Here is an 18,657-nt window from a genome sequence, read left to right on the forward strand (position 1 = left end):
TTTTCTTTATTTTGACCATTTTCTAAATTGTAGAGTAATGGTGAAGACATCACAACTATAAAATAACACATATGGAATCATGTAGTAACCAAAGAAGTGTTAAAATAATCAAAATATATTTTACATTTGAGATTCTTCAAATAGCCACCCTTTGCCTTGATGACAGCTTGCACACTCTTGGCATTCTCTCAACCAACTTCCAGCTTTTTCAAAAGTCTTGAAGGAGTTCCCACATATGCTGAGTACTTGTTGGCTGCTTTTCCTTCACTCTGCGGTCTGTTACTTAAACTCTGTCAAACATTTATGTGGGCTGCAATTTCTGAGGCTGGTAACTCTAATAAACTTATCCTCTGCAGAAGAGGTAACGCTGTGTTTTCCATTCCTGTGGTGGTCCTCATGAGAGCCAGTTTCATCATAGAGCGATTTTTGCGACTGCACTTGAAGAAACTTTCAAAGTTCTTGAAATATTCCATATTGACTGACCTTCTTAAAGTAATCATGGACTGTCATTTCTCTTTGCTTATTTGAGCTGTTTTTGCCAGAATATGGACTTGGTCTTTTACCAAATAGGGCTACCTTATGTATACCCCCCTACCTTGTCACAACACAACTGATTGGCTCAAACGCACTAAGAAGGAAAGAAATTACACAAATTAACTTTTAAGAAGGCACACCTGTTAATTGAAATTCATTCCAGGTGACTGCCTCATGAAGCTGGTTGAGAGAATGCCAAAAGTGTGCAAAGCTGTCATCAAGGCTGTCTTCAAGGTAAAATATATTTAGATTTGTTTAACACTTTTTTAGATACTACATGATTCCATATGTGTTATTTCATAGTTGTGATATCTTCACCATTATTCTACAATGTAGAAAATAGTAAAAATAAAGAAAAACCCTTGAACTTTTGACTGTTAGTGTACTTAAAATACATTTTACGTGACGTTAAATATATTAAAATGTATTTTTTCCTCTGTGGGTACTGTTCTCCATGCTATTGTCCATGTTGTTCTTCATGTTGTTTTATATCCTGTCAGAGCCCATCTGTAGCTAACCCCACCCCAACCCAACTCAACCCAACCTCTCGCCCTCTCGCTCTCTTTCTCTGTCCCCAGTGTGACTACATAGCTCCAGTTCTGTCTCTAAGTGCTCCCTCTCCTTCCTCCTGTCTCCCTCTCTACCCCCTCTTTCTCTCTTCTCTCTCTCTGAGTGCTGCTCCCCTGCCAAGCGGGCCGTCCCTGGAGTGACCTTGTGGCAATGAGATCCTGATCACGAGTCAGGAAACCAAGCTTTTCAGAACGCCCTCCTCTCTCAGCAACAGAAATGAGAGGGTGAGAGAAAGAGAGAGAGAGAGGGGGGAAACAGCTATCGTTTGCCCAGACTTGTGGAGAGACAAGAGTGAGAGAGTAAGTGAAAGAAAGAGAGGGAGGTAGAGAGAGAATTAGAGAGAGAGTGACTGACAGCAGGGGTGAGGAACAGATGAGAGGAGAGTTCACAAACTATTGCAAAGCGTTGGAACAACCACCAGACCTCCAGTTCAAAGTAAGTACTTATAACCGGAGCAAGGTGCACACTTGGATGTTTGGTGGTAGTTGGGTGACCAGGAGAGATGCGGCGTGTGAAGCTATTGGGGCTGAGATGAGGAGGGAGATTTCAGAACTGTGAGAGGCAGACAGGGACTAGCGATGCTGGGAGTCTGTAGAGTATGAATGGGCCGAGACTCAATCAGATGAGTCCAACTGTAGCCTAGACAGATATGGACAATTAGTGATGGCAGAAGGAGCGTAGGGGGAGTGTTTGTGTTGTGGGATAGTGGAACTGGTGTCTTTGAGTTGGCAGCATCATTATTAACTCTCTGTGTTGTAAGTGTTCTCTGGCTTGCTTTGTTTTGGATGTCGTGCCACGTCCCAGGCTAATAATACACTAAACACTGCGACAAACCAAAGTATCGCTCGAGAGCCTTTTTGTGAAGTTTTTTTTCTCTATTATAATTTATGGTTGCAGATACTAATCACCACAAGCTATGGGTGTTGTTTTTGTATCCCTTTCAGCACGCTGTTGATGTAAACCATCTTGATTGTCCATGTGTTTTCTATGGTTTATTCAGTTCTGAACGTGGAAGAATCAGGTATATGAACATAAAAGCTCTTCTTTTTTTCATTAACAAAGGATTTATAATTTAAACTGGATATATTTCCCTTTCAGGCTTCGTATGAGAGACAAACAAAACAGTAAAGAACAAGAAGCTCAAAACAAGCTCATGAGGAAATAACAATAGTAGAGAGAGCTGCAGGGCTTTGTGTTTACCATTTCCCTGTAATATTTAGTGTTTGCATTACAGTAAGGGATTAACACCAAAAGTAGCATTTATCCAAATACTTAGTATGCTGTAGGAATCGTTGCAAACTTCAAGACTTCTAAGAACATCTGTTTCCTCTAGTCTAAAACGATATTTCGTTTTTCTTCATATTGTAGCACAACTGCTTGAATCACTCCATCAGTCAAGTTTCACAATTCTACAGAGGTGCACGCCCACCAGAACATAACCCTTCATTCTCCAAGCATATCATTAGACTCGTCATTTTATTGCCTCTGTTTGATATCCTCTTATGAAGACCTATGCTTGTAGTGTATGCGAGTGTGTTTGACAGAGAGTATTTGTGCGTGGCCGTGCATGTGCGTGCGCATGTGTGTTGTTGGGGACAGTGTTTTTCCCAGGATATTGTAATTTGGGTCAGGCCTGACTGGAATGAGAAACCGAGGGCATCGGTATTGTAGCACTCCTATGGTTGAGCAGACCTTGCGCCTGAGTTGCCATAGTTATGTTCACCCCTGGTATAGGAACCCAGACTTCAACTGACATCTCTAGCATTCCTACTGTGTACAAAAGAGCCCCGGTCTCGATCTAGATTTAAATGAGCTTTGGCCAGTTCATTGCTTTAGAAGTAACACATGGTGTGTTCCTAATGAAAGAGCTGGGAGATTAAACATGAGGCAATAGGTGGAGAGATGAGCTTGAGAAACTAGCTTTGGTCAGTGGGAAGTCAAGCTCATTGAGAGACCCGAGGTGGAGCTGAGCTGCCCGGATGGAAGCCAGGAGGGTGAGCTAACTCTCACATAACCAGTCCCATTTGTCATTGTGCACTGGCAATTATGTAAGGGCTGGCATTTGAGGAAGATAAGGCAAGGCACATTTTACGGATCCTACTTTCCCTCAATGTTAAGTTGCCCCTCACATTTCAAACACTTGATATTTCCATGTGTGACACTGAGAGATGCTATTCAGCATGGAACACAAAGCCAATGCATTTCACTCATCTGTACAAATGCTGTGTCACATGACCACTCTCCATGGAAGACCTGGAGCAATAAGGTATAGATAGAATGGTCTGTGAGATGCCTAAGAAGGCTGCTTCACAGTGGGGAAGGGAAGCACTCTCAAAGGAGCCAGGTCCGGTCTATGGGGAGTAAGTGGCTGAGAGAGAGAGGGAGGGTGGGAGGGATAAGGAAAATGCACAAAGATCCCCACATTGAGTGGCTGGTTCATTCATGTGGTGTACACATTGGCCCCTCACATCACATGTAGGCTGAACAAAGATGGGGTCTGGGGAGGGAGGGAGAGGGCTGCCAGACCCAAACCAGAGACGGACCCCAGTCTAGGCCCTGAGTAGCCGTTCCCCTGTTTGCACCGGATAGCCCTCACTGGCTCTCGTCATGCCATTGACGACCTAGGAAGTTGGCAGTACAGCACAAACAGTTCTGGGACCAGGCTGAGCTCGGAAGTGCATGGGCTGTATGCTGTTCGGTACTGTAGCTAGACTAGAGCTGTCAGCTGGGACCCTGCAATAAGAGAGATAAGGTTCAACAGTGTCCACTATCGCAGAGCTAGAAGAGGCTACTAAGATACTATGATACTAAGAGATGACTGGCTCTCTATTTCATTAAATCTTCTCAGAAAGTCCATCGGTAATCATGGCATGGGATTTAGTCTGAGCTGAGGGCCTGTATTGTTCAAATGGTTAAATTGTCAATTGAGGAAATGCACATATTCTAATTGAGATGTCAATTAGATGGCTATTTCATTACAACAAAACCGTAACAATCTCTGGCTTACTGAACATCCTTAAAGCCAGTGACCCATTGCTTGACATGACAGAGTCTCTTTGTAGGGAGGAACATCCTTGATGGCGCTGCCAATGACTTTTGTTGTGGGGAATCTGATGGGTGCATTTTTGTGTGAATCATGTCTGTGTCCATCTGTTTGTGTGTCTGTCCGTGTTTTTGTCTATCTTACTGTGTGTGTGTGTGTGTGTGTGTTTGATGGGACAGACTTCGAATCACATAACCACGTACATCGAACTTCAGATTCAGACCACCTTTCCACTAATGGCCAAATAATATATTCTTAGGAATGTTATGAATATAAACTGTCTGGAGAGTATCTGTATTGTGGAGAGCTAGTTTGCCTGTGGTCATATTAATATCTGACTCTGACTGTGACGTACTGTGGTTTGGCCCTTGTATCGGCCTCATTGGCTGTATGATCCTCTGAGGAACAGTGACGGCCAGAGGCCTTCCACCCTGATCAATTAGTTCATTAGTCTTCCAAAGTCACAGCTTGGCCGGCATACTCCTGGCACCGTCCCTTGGCGTCTGATTGGCCCACACACTGCTGGTGAGGTCATAGGTCAGGGTGTTGATGTCTGTCTACTGTACATACCAATTACACAAGAAAGGAAAACTCGATATGTGACCTGACAGGGAATGTGTGTGTGTGTGTGTGCCTGCACGTGCGTGCATTCCCATGCATGAGTATGTAATCAGTCAAGTTGAATTAGATGTTTGTGACTGTGGAATAGAATGCAAATAAAGCCTCCCTACAATCCTGTTGAATTATAGCCCTACTGTCCAAGTATCCTTGCCTCAAGAGGTGACTGGTGCCCTGAGAGAAGTTTATAGTCCAGCGTCTGTTTGATAGAAGTTTGGAGTTTGGTGTCTGATAGAAGTTTGGAGTCCAGTGTCTGTTTGATAGAAGTTTGGAGTCCAGTGTCTGTTTTGATAGAAGTTTGGAGTCCAGTGTCTGTTTGATAGAAGTTTGGAGTCCAGTGTCTGTTTGATAGAAGTTTGGAGTCCAGTGTCTGTTTGATAGAAGTTTGGAGTCCAGTGTCTGTTTGATAGAAGTTTGGAGTCCAGTGTCTGTTTTGATAGAAGTTTGGAGTCCAGTGTCTGTTTGATAGAAGTTTGGAGTCCAGTGTCTGTTTGATAGAAGTTTGGAGTCCAGTGTCTGTTTTGATAGAAGTTTGGAGTCCAGTGTCTGTTTGATAGAAGTTTGGAGTCCAGTGTCTGTTTGATAGAAGTTTGGAGTCTGGTGTCTGAGTGTGTATAGGATGACAGCCTGTTTGTGTTTGTCTAATGAACTGAGAGAACACAGGAGGGAGAAGATAGGGAGATGGAGAGAGAGAGATATAGGGATGGAGAGGGAGGGAGAGGACAGAGAGAGAGATAGGAGATAGATAGCAAAAGAGAGAGCAAGAGAGAGAGAGAGAGAGAGGGACAAAGATAGAGAGCAAAGAGAGGGAGAGAGCAAAGAGAGAGCGCAAGAGTGAGAGCGAGAGAGAGCAAGAGAGATAGAGAGCAAAGAGATAGAGCGTGAGAGAGAGGAAAGAGAGAGAGGAAAGAGGGAGAGAGAGGAAAGAGAGAGAGGAAAGAGCCAGAGAGAGGAAAGAGAGAGAGAGGAAAGAGGGAGAGGAAAGAGGAGAGAGAGAGGAAAGAGAGAGAGGAAAGAGGGAGAGAGAGAGAAAGAGAGAGAGAAAGAGAGAGAGAGAGAGGAAAGAGAGAGAGGAAAGAGCCAGAGAGAGGAAAGAGAGAGAGGAAAGAACAAGAGAGAGGAAAGAGAGAGAGAGAGAGTGAGAGAGAGAGAGAGGAAAGAGGGAGAGAGGAAAGAGGGAGAGAGAGGAAAGAGAGAGAGGAAAGAGGGAGAGAGAGGAAAGAGAGAGAGGAAAGAGCCAGAGAGGAAAGAGAGGAAAGAGAGAGAGGAAAGAGGGAGAGGAAAGAGGGAGAGAGAGGAAAGAGAGAGAGGAAAGAGGGAGAGAGAGGAAAGAGAGAGAGAGAGAGAGAGGAAAGAGAGAGAGGAAAGAACAAGAGAGAGGAAAGAGAGAGAGGAAAGAGCAAGAGAGAGGAAAGAGAGAGAGAGAGAGGGAGAGAGAGAAAGAGAGAGAGAGAGAGAGAGGAAAGAGAGAGAGGAAAGAACAAGAGAGAGGAAAGAGAGAGAGGAAAGAGCAAGAGAGAGGAAAGAGAGAGAGAGAGAGAGAGAGAGAGAGAGAGAGAGGAAAGAGAGAGAGGAAAGAACAAGAGAGAGGAAAGAGAGAGAGGAAAGAGCAAGAGAGAGGAAAGAGAGAGAGAGAGAGAGAGAGAGAGAGAGAGGAGAAAGAGAGAGAGGAAAGAACAAGAGAGAGGAAAGAGAGAGAGGAAAGAGCAAGAGAGAGGAAAGAGAGAGAGAGAGAGAGAGAGAGAGAGAGAGAGAGAGGAAGAAGAGAGAGAGGAAAGAACAAGAGAGAGGAAAGAGAGAGAGGAAAGAGCAAGAGAGAGGAAAGAGAGAGAGAGAGAGAGAGAGAGAGAGAGAGGAAAGAGAGAGAGAGAAAGAACAAGAGAGAGGAAAGAGAGAGAGGAAAGAGCAAGAGAGAGGAAAGAGAGAGAGAGAGTGAGAGAGAGAGAGAGAGAGAGAGAGGAAAGAGAGAGAGGAAAGAACAAGAGAGAGGAAAGAGAGAGAGAGAGAGAGAGAGAGGAAAGAGAGAGAGGAAAGCGAGAGAGAGAGCGAGAGAGAGCAAAGCGAGAGAGCAAGAGAGAGAGAGTGAGAGCGAGAGAGAGGAAAGAGAGAGCAAAGCGAGAGAGCAAGAGAGAGAGAGTGAGAGTGAGAGCGAGAGAGAGGAAAGAGAGAGAGCGAGAGCGAGATAAACGTTCTGTGTTTGTGTGTACAGGCTGCAGTTACCACACCATGGGGGACCAGCCTGTTTGTGTTTGTCTAATGAACTGAGAGAACACAGCAAGGAGAAGATATGGAGATGGAGAGAGAGTAGATAGAGGGATGGAGAGGACAGAGAGAGAGATGAGATATAGAGAGAGAACAATGAAAGGAGGGGGAGAGAGAGAGGAGGAGAAAGAGAGAGAGAAAGGGATGAGGGTAGAGAGAAAGAAGAGAGAGAGAAATAGAGGGAGAGAGAGAGAGAGAGAAAGGGGGCGATCTATGCTTTCATATCTGTGTCATGTGGCGTTATGGATTCTTGTATGTGGTGTGCAGAAGTGTGATTCAGAGCCATTCATCAATCATAAAGCAAATTCTACATAGTGACATTTTATGAAAGGAGGGCATGATAAAATCCATCCTTACAGTACATTGCATTGTTAAAATTGACTGGTTTACATAAGCTAAGCAGGGTAGGGCTGGGTTAACCCCTGGATGGGAGACCACATAGGAAAGTGTGGTTGCTGTTGTTGGAGGTGGTGCTGAAGGGCCAGTAGTAACCTTTTCTCCATATGGTATGAAACTCACCAAGTTCTGAACATGCTTACTGATGCATTTAAATGCACTATATAAATGCAACAATCCATTACATACAACATTAAATGTGTCCTTTTATGCGTATTGGGAAAATGAAACTATCCACATCCCTTTCAGCAACCTTTCCTGGCAATAGAGGTGCCTATATAACATTTAACACTCCTTGGGGGCACAATAACATGACATACAATGTATGTGCCGCCTCCAATGCAAAAATCTAAATGTTAAAATCTATGAAGGCAATCAATGCTAATCTCATTTTATGTTACCTGACCTTTTAGCACTGTGGCTGAGTTACTTCGATCCACCGTAGAGGATTTTATTCAATATTATGGCCACTGTTAATCAGAAAGGAGACTGTCGTAAGGCGTAAACAGTGCAGGGGAAATACAGAAAATGATCGAGACACCCACCAAGAATACTCCCCATATTGGTTTGATGAACCATAGTCCGTCCTTAGGGGACTGTCAGTCTGTCTGCCCCTGTACAGACAGACAAAACTGAGAGCCATTTCCACTGATGTGGCCAGTCCACTCAAGGTGAATGGAAAGATTAACTGAGCGCGAGCAGTATCCTGCAGCATTCCACCACTTTGTTTTCTTATTCCATTCTCACGGCTAATAGGATGGCTAATGCAAATGAGAGATGCAGTGGAATGGGGATAATAGCCTAATGACAAGTTCTGATGGAATAAAGTTAGACAGCCTATAGTCGATATACTGTGATGCGTAGATGATTTTGAAACTCTACACTTCTGTGTAGCTAGCGGATGGATGAATGTTTATGATGAATGTAAGGATGTTGCCAACAGACCATCATCACAAATGACATTCGAGCCAATCCTTTTGTCAATAATCTGTTTGGATTGGTCTCTGACTTGATCAATTCTTGTTAAAAACAGGAGCATACGTTGCATGTCCATGATCAAGTCTGCAATCAATGCCAGACATCCTCTTATCTTTGTTCTGGATGTGTTTTTTAAAATATTTTTGAAAATCTGCATCAGTTATGGATGACGGCTGTTTTTAAAGTTGCCTGAATTGGAGATGTTGCAAAAAGCTATATTTCAAAGTCCTTGTTAAAGTCAAATGCAATCAGACTTTGTACACTAAAGATGGAGCTTAATCCTACTCCATTTAAATCTCACCAGGTTTTAATCGGACTCTGTGGAGACGTTCACAAGCTGATAGCGTTCTGGGATGTTTTTATTTCTTTGAGGGATGCATTCAGGAGTGAGAGAATGATTTGACAACTTTACCACATAGAATGGCTAGGGGGGGATTAGGTAAGCCCACTCTATGGAGCTAAGACCAAAGCGGTGCTTGTACCCACCAATAGGTGATCAGAGCTTCAGGATCACAACAATTATGAGGAGGGTTGCCATCAGCAGCGCCTCAGGGGGATGTTCAAGAATGTTTTTTATCCCTGTTCTCATTAAACCTCCCACTAAATTCCCCCAGACTGACTTGTGTGGCTCAGAAATCCCTTTGCAAATCCCTCACTAAGGAAACAATCTTCAATGTGCTTGAAGTTGCGTCTTCAATGTGGTGGATTATGGCTCTCACACATACTGTGTTTGTTGTGGAGAGAGGGAGAGAGGGAATAGAGGGAGAGAGGGATAGAGAGAAAGAAGGAGAGACAGAGAGGGAGAGATGAAGAGAGAGAGGGAGAGAGGAAGAGAGCGGGAGAGAGAGAAAGAAGGAGAGAGAAATGAGAGTGAAAAGAAGAGAGTGAAAGAAAGAGAGAGAAAGAAGGAGAGAGAGCGGAGAGAGGAGAACGATGGAGAGGGAGGAAGAAAGATGGAGAGAGAGAGGGAGAGAGGAGAACAATGGAGAGGGAGGAAGAAAGATTGAGAAAGAGAGAGGAAGCGGGATGGAGAAGGAGAGAGCGAGAGCGAGAGACAGACACCCCATTAGTCATACATTAGTATTCTGTCCACAGCTCATAGTGAGAGACAGCCGGTCTACACTAACACCAGAGAATGGGATGGCTCATTAGAACTTTCTACTCTTTTTTTAACCAATAACTCAAATTCTCCTGACCCTATACAAAAGGCAGAGAAACACATCCATGTTTCAGAAGGCAGAGAAACACATCCATGTTTCAGAAGGCAGAGAAACACCTTCATGTTTCAAAAAGCAGAGAAACACCTCCATGTTTCAAAAAGCAGAGAAACACCTCCATGTTTCAAAAGCAGAGAAACACATCCATGTTTCAGAAGGCAGAGAAACACATCCATGTTTCAGAAGGCAGAGAAACACATCCATGTTTCAGAAGGCAGAGAAACACCTCCATGTTTCAGAAGGCAGAGAAACACCTCCATGTTTCAGAAGGAAGAGAAACACATCCATGTTTCAGAAGGAAGAGAAACACCTCCATGTTTCCCAAGGCAGAGAAACACCTCCATGTTTCAGAAGGCAGAGAAACACCTCCATGTTTCAGAATGCAGAGAAACACATCCATGTTTCAGAAGGCAGGAGAAACACCTCCATGTTTGAGAAGGCAGAGAAACACATCCATGTTTCAAAATGCAGAGAAACACCCTCATGTTTCAGAAGGCAGAGAAACACATCCATGTTTCAAAAAGCAGAGAAACACCTCCATGTTTCAGAAGGCAGAGAAACACATCCATGTTTCAGAAGGAAGAGACACATCCATGTTTCAGAAGGCAGAGAAACACTTCCGTGTTTCAGAAGGCAGAGAAACACTTCCGTGTTTCAGAAGGCAGAGAAACACCTCCATTTTTCCATCCATGTTTCAAAAGGCTGAGAAACACCTCCATGTTTCAAAAGGCAGAGAAACACCATGTTTCCATGTTTTCAGAAGGCAGAGAAACACCTCCATGTTTCAGAAGGCAGAGAAACACATCCATGTTTCAAAAGCAGAGAAACACCTCCATGTTTCAGAAGGAAGAGAAACACATCCATGTTTCAGAAGGCAGAGAAACACCCTCATGTTTCAGAAGGCAGAGAAACACCTCCATGTTTCCCAAGGCAGAGAAACACCTCCATGTTTCAGAAGGCAGAGAAACACCTCCATGTTTCAGAATGCAGAGAAACACATCCATGTTTCAGAAGGCAGGAGAAACACCTCCATGTTTGACAAGGCAGAGAAACACATCCATGTTTCAAAATGCAGAGAAACACCCTCATGTTTCAGAAGGCAGAGAAACACATCCATGTTTCAAAAAGCAGAGAAACACCTCCATGTTTCAGAAGGCAGAGAAACACCTCCATGTTTCAGAAGGAAGAGAAACACATCCATGTTTCAGAAGGAAGAGAAACACCTCCATGTTTCCCAAGGCAGAGAAACACCTCCATGTTTCAGAAGGCAGAGAAACACCTCCATGTTTCAGAATGCAGAGAAACACCTCCATGTTTCAGAATGCAGAGAAACACATCCATGTTTCAGAAGGCAGGAGAAACACCTCCATGTTTGAGAAGGCAGAGAAACACATCCATGTTTCAAAATGCAGAGAAACACCCTCATGTTTCAGAAGGCAGAGAAACACATCCATGTTTCAAAAAGCAGAGAAACACCTCCATGTTTCAGAAGGCAGAGAAACACATCCATGTTTCAGAAGGAAGAGACACACATCCATGTTTCAGAAGGCAGAGAAACACTTCCGTGTTTCAGAAGGCAGAGAAACACCTCCATGTTTCAAAAGGCAGAGAAATACATCCATGTTTCAAAAGGCTGAGAAACACCTCCATGTTTCAGAAGGCAGAGAAACACCATGTTTCAAAGGCAGAGAAACACTTCCGTGTTTCAGAAGGCAGAGAAACACCTCCATGTTTCAGAAGGCAGAGAAACACATCCATGTTTCAAAATGCAGAGAAACACCCTCATGTTTCAGAAGGCAGAGAAACACATCCATGTTTCAAAAGCAGAGAAACACCTCCATGTTTCAGAAGGCAGAGAAACACATCCATGTTTCAGAAGGCAGAGAAACACATTCATGTTTCAAAAGCAGAGAAACACCTCCATGTTTCAGAAGGAAGAGAAACACATCCATGTTTCAGAAGGAAGAGAAACACCTCCATGTTTCACAAGGCAGAGAAACACCTCCATGTTTCAAAAGGCAGAGAAACACCTCCATGTTTCAGAAGGCAGAGAAACACCTCCGTGTTTCAGAGAGAAACACATCCATGTTTCAGAAGGCAGAGAAACACCTCCATGTTTCAAAATGCAGAGAAACACCCTCATGTTTCAGAAGGCAGAGAAACACATCCATGTTTCAAAAGCAGAGAAACACCTCCATGTTTCAGAAGGCAGAGAAACACATCCATGTTTCAGAAGGAAGAGACACATCCATGTTTCAGAAGGCAGAGAAACACCTCCGTGTTTCAGAAGGCAGAGAAACACTTCCGTGTTTCAGAAGGCAGAGAAACACTTCCGTGTTTCAGAGGCAGAGAAACACTTCCGTGTTTCAGAAGGAAGAGAAACACATCCATGTTTCAGAAGGAAGAGAAACACCTCCATGTTTCCCAAGGCAGAGAAACACCTCCATGTTTCAGAAGGCAGAGAAACACATCCATGTTTCAAAAGCAGAGAAACACCTCCATGTTTCAGAAGGCAGAGAAACACCTCCATGTTTCAGAAGGAAGAGAAACAGTTTCAGAAGGAAGAGAAACACCTCCATGTTTCCCAAGGCAGAGAAACACCTCCATGTTTCAGAAGGCAGAGAAACACCTCCATGTTTCAGAACGCAGAGAAACACCTCCATGTTTCAGAATGCAGAGAAACACATCCATGTTTCAGAAGGCAGGAGAAACACCTCCATGTTTGAGAAGGCAGAGAAACACATCCATGTTTCAAAATGCAGAGAAACACCCTCATGTTTAAGAAGGCAGAGAAACACATCCATGTTTCAAAAAAGCAGAGAAACACCTCCATGTTTCAGAAGGCAGAGAAACACATCCATGTTTCAGAAGGAAGAGACACACATCCATGTTTCAGAAGGCAGAGAAACACTTCCGTGTTTCAGAAGGCAGAGAAACACCTCCATGTTTCAAAAGGCAGAGAAATACATCCATGTTTCAAAAGGCTGAGAAACACCTCCATGTTTCAGAAGGCAGAGAAACACCATGTTTCAAAAGGCAGAGAAACACTTCCGTGTTTCAGAAGGCAGAGAAACACCTCCATGTTTCAGAAGGCAGAGAAACACATCCATGTTTCAAAATGCAGAGAAACACCCTCATGTTTCAGAAGGCAGAGAAACACATCCATGTTTCAAAAAGCAGAGAAACACCTCCATGTTTCAGAAGGCAGAGAAACACATCCATGTTTCAGAAGGCAGAGAAACACATTCATGTTTCAAAAAGCAGAGAAACACCTCCATGTTTCAGAAGGAAGAGAAACACATCCATGTTTCAGAAGGAAGAGAAACACCTCCATGTTTCACAAGGCAGAGAAACACCTCCATGTTTCAAAAGGCAGAGAAACACCTCCATGTTTCAGAAGGCAGAGAAACACCATGTTTCAAAAAGCAGAGAAACACCTTCATGTTTCAAAAAGCAGAGAAACACCTTCATGTTTCAAAAAGCAGAGAAACACATCCATGTTTCAGAAGGCAGAGAAACACATCCATGTTTCAGAAGGCAGAGAAACACATCCATGTTTCAGAAGGCAGAGAAACACATCCATGTTTCAGAAGGAAGAGACACACATCCATGTTTCAGAAGGCAGAGAAACACTTCCGTGTTTCAGAAGGCAGAGAAACACTTCCGTGTTTCAGAAGGAAGAGAAACACATCCATGTTTCAGAAGGAAGAGAAACACCTCCATGTTTCCCAAGGCAGAGAAACACCTCCATGTTTCAGAAGGCAGAGAAACACCTCCATGTTTCAGAATGCAGAGAAACACCTCCATGTTTCAGAATGCAGAGAAACACATCCATGTTTCAGAAGGCAGGAGAAACACCTCCATGTTTGAGAAGGCAGAGAAACACATCCATGTTTCAAAATGCAGAGAAACACCCTCATGTTTCAGAAGGCAGAGAAACACATCCATGTTTCAAAAAGCAGAGAAACACCTCCATGTTTCAGAAGGCAGAGAAACACATCCATGTTTCAGAAGGAAGAGACACACATCCATGTTTCAGAAGGCAGAGAAACACTTCCGTGTTTCAGAAGGCAGAGAAACACTTCCGTGTTTCAGAAGGCAGAGAAACACCTCCATGTTTCAAAAGGCAGAGAAATACATCCATGTTTCAAAAGGCTGAGAAACACCTCCATGTTTCAAAAGGCAGATAAATACATCCATGTTTCAAAAGGCTGAGAAACACCTCCATGTTTCAAAAGGCAGAGAAACACCATGTTTCAAAAGGCAGAGAAACACTTCCGTGTTTCAGAAGGCAGAGAAACACTTCCATGTTTCAGAAGGCAGAGAAACACATCCATGTTTCAAAATGCAGAGAAACACCCTCATGTTTCAGAAGGCAGAGAAACACATCCATGTTTCAAAAAGCAGAGAAACACCTCCATGTTTCAGAAGGCAGAGAAACACATCCATGTTTCAGAAGGCAGAGAAACACATTCATGTTTCAAAAAGCAGAGAAACACCTCCATGTTTCAGAAGGAAGAGAAACACATCCATGTTTCAGAAGGAAGAGAAACACCTCCATGTTTCACAAGGCAGAGAAACACCTCCATGTTTCAAAAGGCAGAGAAACACCTCCATGTTTCAGAAGGCAGAGAAACACCTCCGTGTTTCAGAATGCAGAGAAACACATCCATGTTTCAGAAGGCAGGAGAAACACCTCCATGTTTGAGAAGGCAGAGAAACACATCCATGTTTCAAAATGCAGAGAAACACCCTCATGTTTCAGAAGGCAGAGAAACACATCCATGTTTCAAAAAGCAGAGAAACACCTCCATGTTTCAGAAGGCAGAGAAACACATCCATGTTTCAGAAGGAAGAGACACACATCCATGTTTCAGAAGGCAGAGAAACACTTCCGTGTTTCAGAAGGCAGAGAAACACTTCCGTGTTTCAGAAGGCAGAGAAACACTTCCGTGTTTCAGAAGGCAGAGAAACACTTCCGTGTTTCAGAAGGCAGAGAAACACCTCCATGTTTCAAAAGGCTGAGAAATACATCCATGTTTCAAAAGGCTGAGAAACACCTCCATGTTTCAAAAGGCAGAGAAATACATCCATGTTTCAAATGGCTGAGAAACACATCCATGTTTCAAAAGGCAGAGAAACACCTCCATGTTTCAGAAGGCAGAGAAACACTTCCGTGTTTCAAAATGCAGAGAAACACCCTCATGTTTCAGAAGGCAGAGAAACACATCCATGTTTCAAAAGGCAGAGAAACATAGATTCCAACGAAGTTCAGGGGTGATCTACTTGTGTTAGTGAACCAACACTCCATATTCTCCTCAGGAAAGGTGGGAGAAACCAAGGTCCAGAGAGAAAGGTAGTCGGGCAGGTAGAGGAAATTGTTGAAGCAAGCTTGTTTCTCGTACCCCTCGGATGAACAGTAATGGTTTGCCCCATACATGTAACTGGGTAATGCCCCTGGTGATTTGAGTGTGCTGGTTGAGGGGGCTTTTTGGCTTTTTGTCCTCCCTATGATTTCATAGTGGTCTCTGATTCACTCAGGTGGAACAAACTTAAATTGTGCCTGTTTTCAATGCTGAATTGAATGTCATTGAGAAAATAGGAAGTTGTCATGTTTTTTTTTGCAAACATCCTTTCTGAATTTAAATGTAATCCAATTAGTAATCGTCCACTTTTTTGAAAGTATCTGTAATCTGATTACAATATTTTAGCTGGTAACGGATTAGTTGTAGTTGTTTCTGTAATCAGATTACATATAATCACTTACTCCCCAACACAGTTAACAACCATTTTCTGCAACTATGCTGGATGTATAACCAGGCCAACCCAGTACAGCTCAGCTTGGTTTGACTCAGTAGTGTGAAAACGGTATTAGATAACTATACAAACACACACCCAGACAGACAGGTCAAATTCATAAAAAAACGTGTGATTTGAAATGAGTTCTTCAGTTTTTGCATACCAATCTGTTGTGATGTATTCTCTGAGGGGGAAACCACATATGCCATAACCTGTTTGTCTGTGTGACCCAGTTCAATGTGACAGAGGTGGTCAGAGAAGGCATGGCACGTTGCACAATCAACCACACTTCAACTCACGGAAAAGGAGTGTGTTTCTGCCCAGTCTGGCGTAATGTTCTGTGTCATGTTGAAAGGGCCCGGTCAATGCTCTGGGCTGTGCTGTGTCTGTGAGCAGGTGGCCGGAAACTATCTTGAATCCCACCATGACCAGAGACAGTGATGGGACACTGCCAGAAACATTTTGTTTTTCTGAGAAAAAACATAGGGATTGAGTGGAGGTTGTCATGTATGCTGGCTCCCAGGAGTGTTGTTATTCCCTTTGAGGAGGATGAAAGTGGAAAGCTATATGCACTCTATAGCAAAAAAAGAGCTCCTCAATGTACTTGCATGTTGTCCTTTGGAAAGAAGCATGTATTTAGGTTCTACTAACCACCGGTCCTGGCAACCCACACTGTGTTCACCTGGCAACCCACACTGCGTTCACCTGGCAACCATCATTGCGCACACCTCTTCCCCATCGTTAAGCACACCTGGACTTCATCATCACCCTGATAACTCTCTGTTCATATAGCCCTCTGTTGCCTCATTCATCAGGCACTGTTGGTTTTGGTTATGTTCAGTATGCAGTTTCTGTTTTGTATTATCCCAAATGGCACCCTATCCCTAGGGGTCCTGGTCAAAAGTAGTACACTATATAGGTGTAGGGTGCCATTTGGGAACCAGGATAACAATACATGTGTGATGGATGGGGATAGCATGTGTTGACGAGGCCAGTGATGTGAACAGATGAAGTTGGTAGACAGGGTTGGCAGATCCTCAGTAAGGAGAATAAATGAAATAGCCTCTGAAAACAAACTGAGGCAGGAATTTCACATGCAAACGCTTTTACTCGTGTGTGTGTGTGTGCATGCATGTTTGGGACCTTTGGTTTTGGCAATGGGAGTAGCTAAAGCTGACTAAGACGTAGAGTTGATGTTGTATTTTATGTGTGGTACTCTGATTCAAATGTGCCAATGAGACACTAATTGTTTCATTACAGAATATTTCTGATTAGTATGGCATGAGACGATAACATTGAAAATACCTAGCTGACAGTGGAGACTGCTGAGGGGAGGACGGCTCATAATAACGTCTGGAATGGAGTCAATGGAATGACATCATTCCATATCATTGGTTGATTCCATTGACTCCATTCCAGCCATTATTATGAGCCGTCCTCCCCTCAGCAGCCTCCACTGCCAGCTAACTAATAACACATTTTCATAATAAAGGCTGGACTTGACTTCATACAAATATCAAATGACAAATCAATGCAACGACAAATCATTTTTCTCAGATGAATCTTTTAGCATCCGTAAATAATGTGTGCATATACTGTAGTACATTCCACAGCCAGTGCACACAGAAACAGACAAACAAGCTTCTGTCGGTTTTATTGTGGAATAAATTAGGCAGCGTTGCTGTGTATCGAATTCCCATCAGCCCTCTCTGCTGACTGACGTCACAGGGCCCGAGGCGTTGGATCTCTCATGGCTCTGCTGCACATGTTTTCAACAGTGGCTGGCTGGTTGTATGCTCTTCATCAAACAGCTCTATTAGCCCTATATCTCTACAGCCCTATATCTCTAGCAGATCATCCAAAAGTTCTAGTATCCCTATATCTACAGACTAGCAGATCATGCAACAGATCAGGTATCCCTATATCTCTAAATCATGCAACAGATCAGGTATCCCTATATCTCTAAATCAAATCAAATAAATCCAATTTGATTGGTCACATACACGTGTTTAGCAGATGTTATTGCAGGTGTAGCGAAATGCTTGTGCTTCTAGTTCCGACAGTGCAGCAATATCTAACAGGTAATATCTAACAATTTCACAACAAATACCTAATACACACAAATCTAAGTAAAGGAATGGAATTAAGAATATATAAATATATGGATGAGCAATGTCTGAGTAGCATAGACTAAGATACAGTAGATAGTATAGAATACAGTATATACATATGAGATAAGTAATGCAAGATATGTAAACATTATTAAAGTGACATTATTAAAGTGACTAGTGCTCCATTTATTAAAGTGGCCAATGATTTCAAGTCTGTGTATGTTGGCAGCAGCCTCTCTGTGCTAGTGATGGCTATTTAACAGTCTGATGGCCTTGAGATAGAAGTTTTTCAGTCTCTCGGCCCTAGCATTAGTGCACCTGTATTGACCTCGCCTTCTGGATGATAGTGGAGTGAACAGGCAGTGGCTCGGGTGGTTGTTGTCCTTGATGATATTTTTGGCCTTCCTGTGACATCGGGTGCTGTAGGTGTCTTGGAGGTTTGGTAGTTTGCCCCCGGTGATGCGTTGTGCAGACCGCACCACCCGCTGGAGAGCCCTGCGGTTGTGGGCGGTGCAATTGCCGTACCAGGTGCTGATACAGCCAGACAGGATGCTCTCAATTGAGCATTTGTAGAAGTTTGTGAGGGTTTTAGGTGACAAGACAAATGTCTTCAGCCTCCTGAGGTTGAATAGGCGCTGTTGCGCCTTCTTCATCACACTGTCTGTGTGAGTGGACCATTTCAGTTTGCCAGTGATGTATACCCCGAGAAACTTAAAACTTTCCACCTTCTCCACTGCTGTCTCGTCAATGTGGATAGGGGGGTGCTCCCTGTTTTCTGAAGTCCATGATCATCTCCTTTGTTTTGTTGATGTTGAGCGAGAGGTTATTTTCCTGACACCACACTCCAGGAGCCCTCACCTCCTTCCTGTAGGCTGTCTCGTCGTTGTTGGAGGCTAGTATCAGCTACATTTATGCCTTTACTAGACTATGGGGATATTTTATATATGAACGCTTCCGCTCAGTGTTTGAGATCAATTGACACTCTTTACCATGACACTTTGAGATTGATTTTAAACTGCAAAACCCTAACCATCAAATAAAAGCTAGACAGGCCTCCCGGGTAGCGCAGTGGTTAAGGGCGCTGTACTGCAGCACCAGCTGTGCCATCAGAGTCCCTGGGTTCGCGACC

The 18,657-nt window shown here is 43.5% G+C and overlaps 1 protein-coding gene across 1 annotated transcript in view; it reads left to right on the forward strand.

The window, feature by feature from the left end:
• Nucleotides 1–1,308: 1,308 nt before the first annotated feature.
• LOC112264577 (pleiotrophin-A-like) overlaps nucleotides 1,309–18,657 on the forward strand; it is a 45,331-nt gene continuing 27,982 nt past the window's right edge. Inside the window, exon 1 of the mRNA XM_024441273.2 lies at nucleotides 1,309–1,539. The gene's annotated coding sequence lies outside the window, so the exon portion shown is untranslated. The remainder of the gene's footprint in view (nucleotides 1,540–18,657) is intronic.

Source organism: Oncorhynchus tshawytscha, linkage group LG15, assembly GCF_018296145.1.
Source record: "Oncorhynchus tshawytscha isolate Ot180627B linkage group LG15, Otsh_v2.0, whole genome shotgun sequence".
Lineage (NCBI taxonomy): Eukaryota > Metazoa > Chordata > Actinopteri > Salmoniformes > Salmonidae > Oncorhynchus > Oncorhynchus tshawytscha.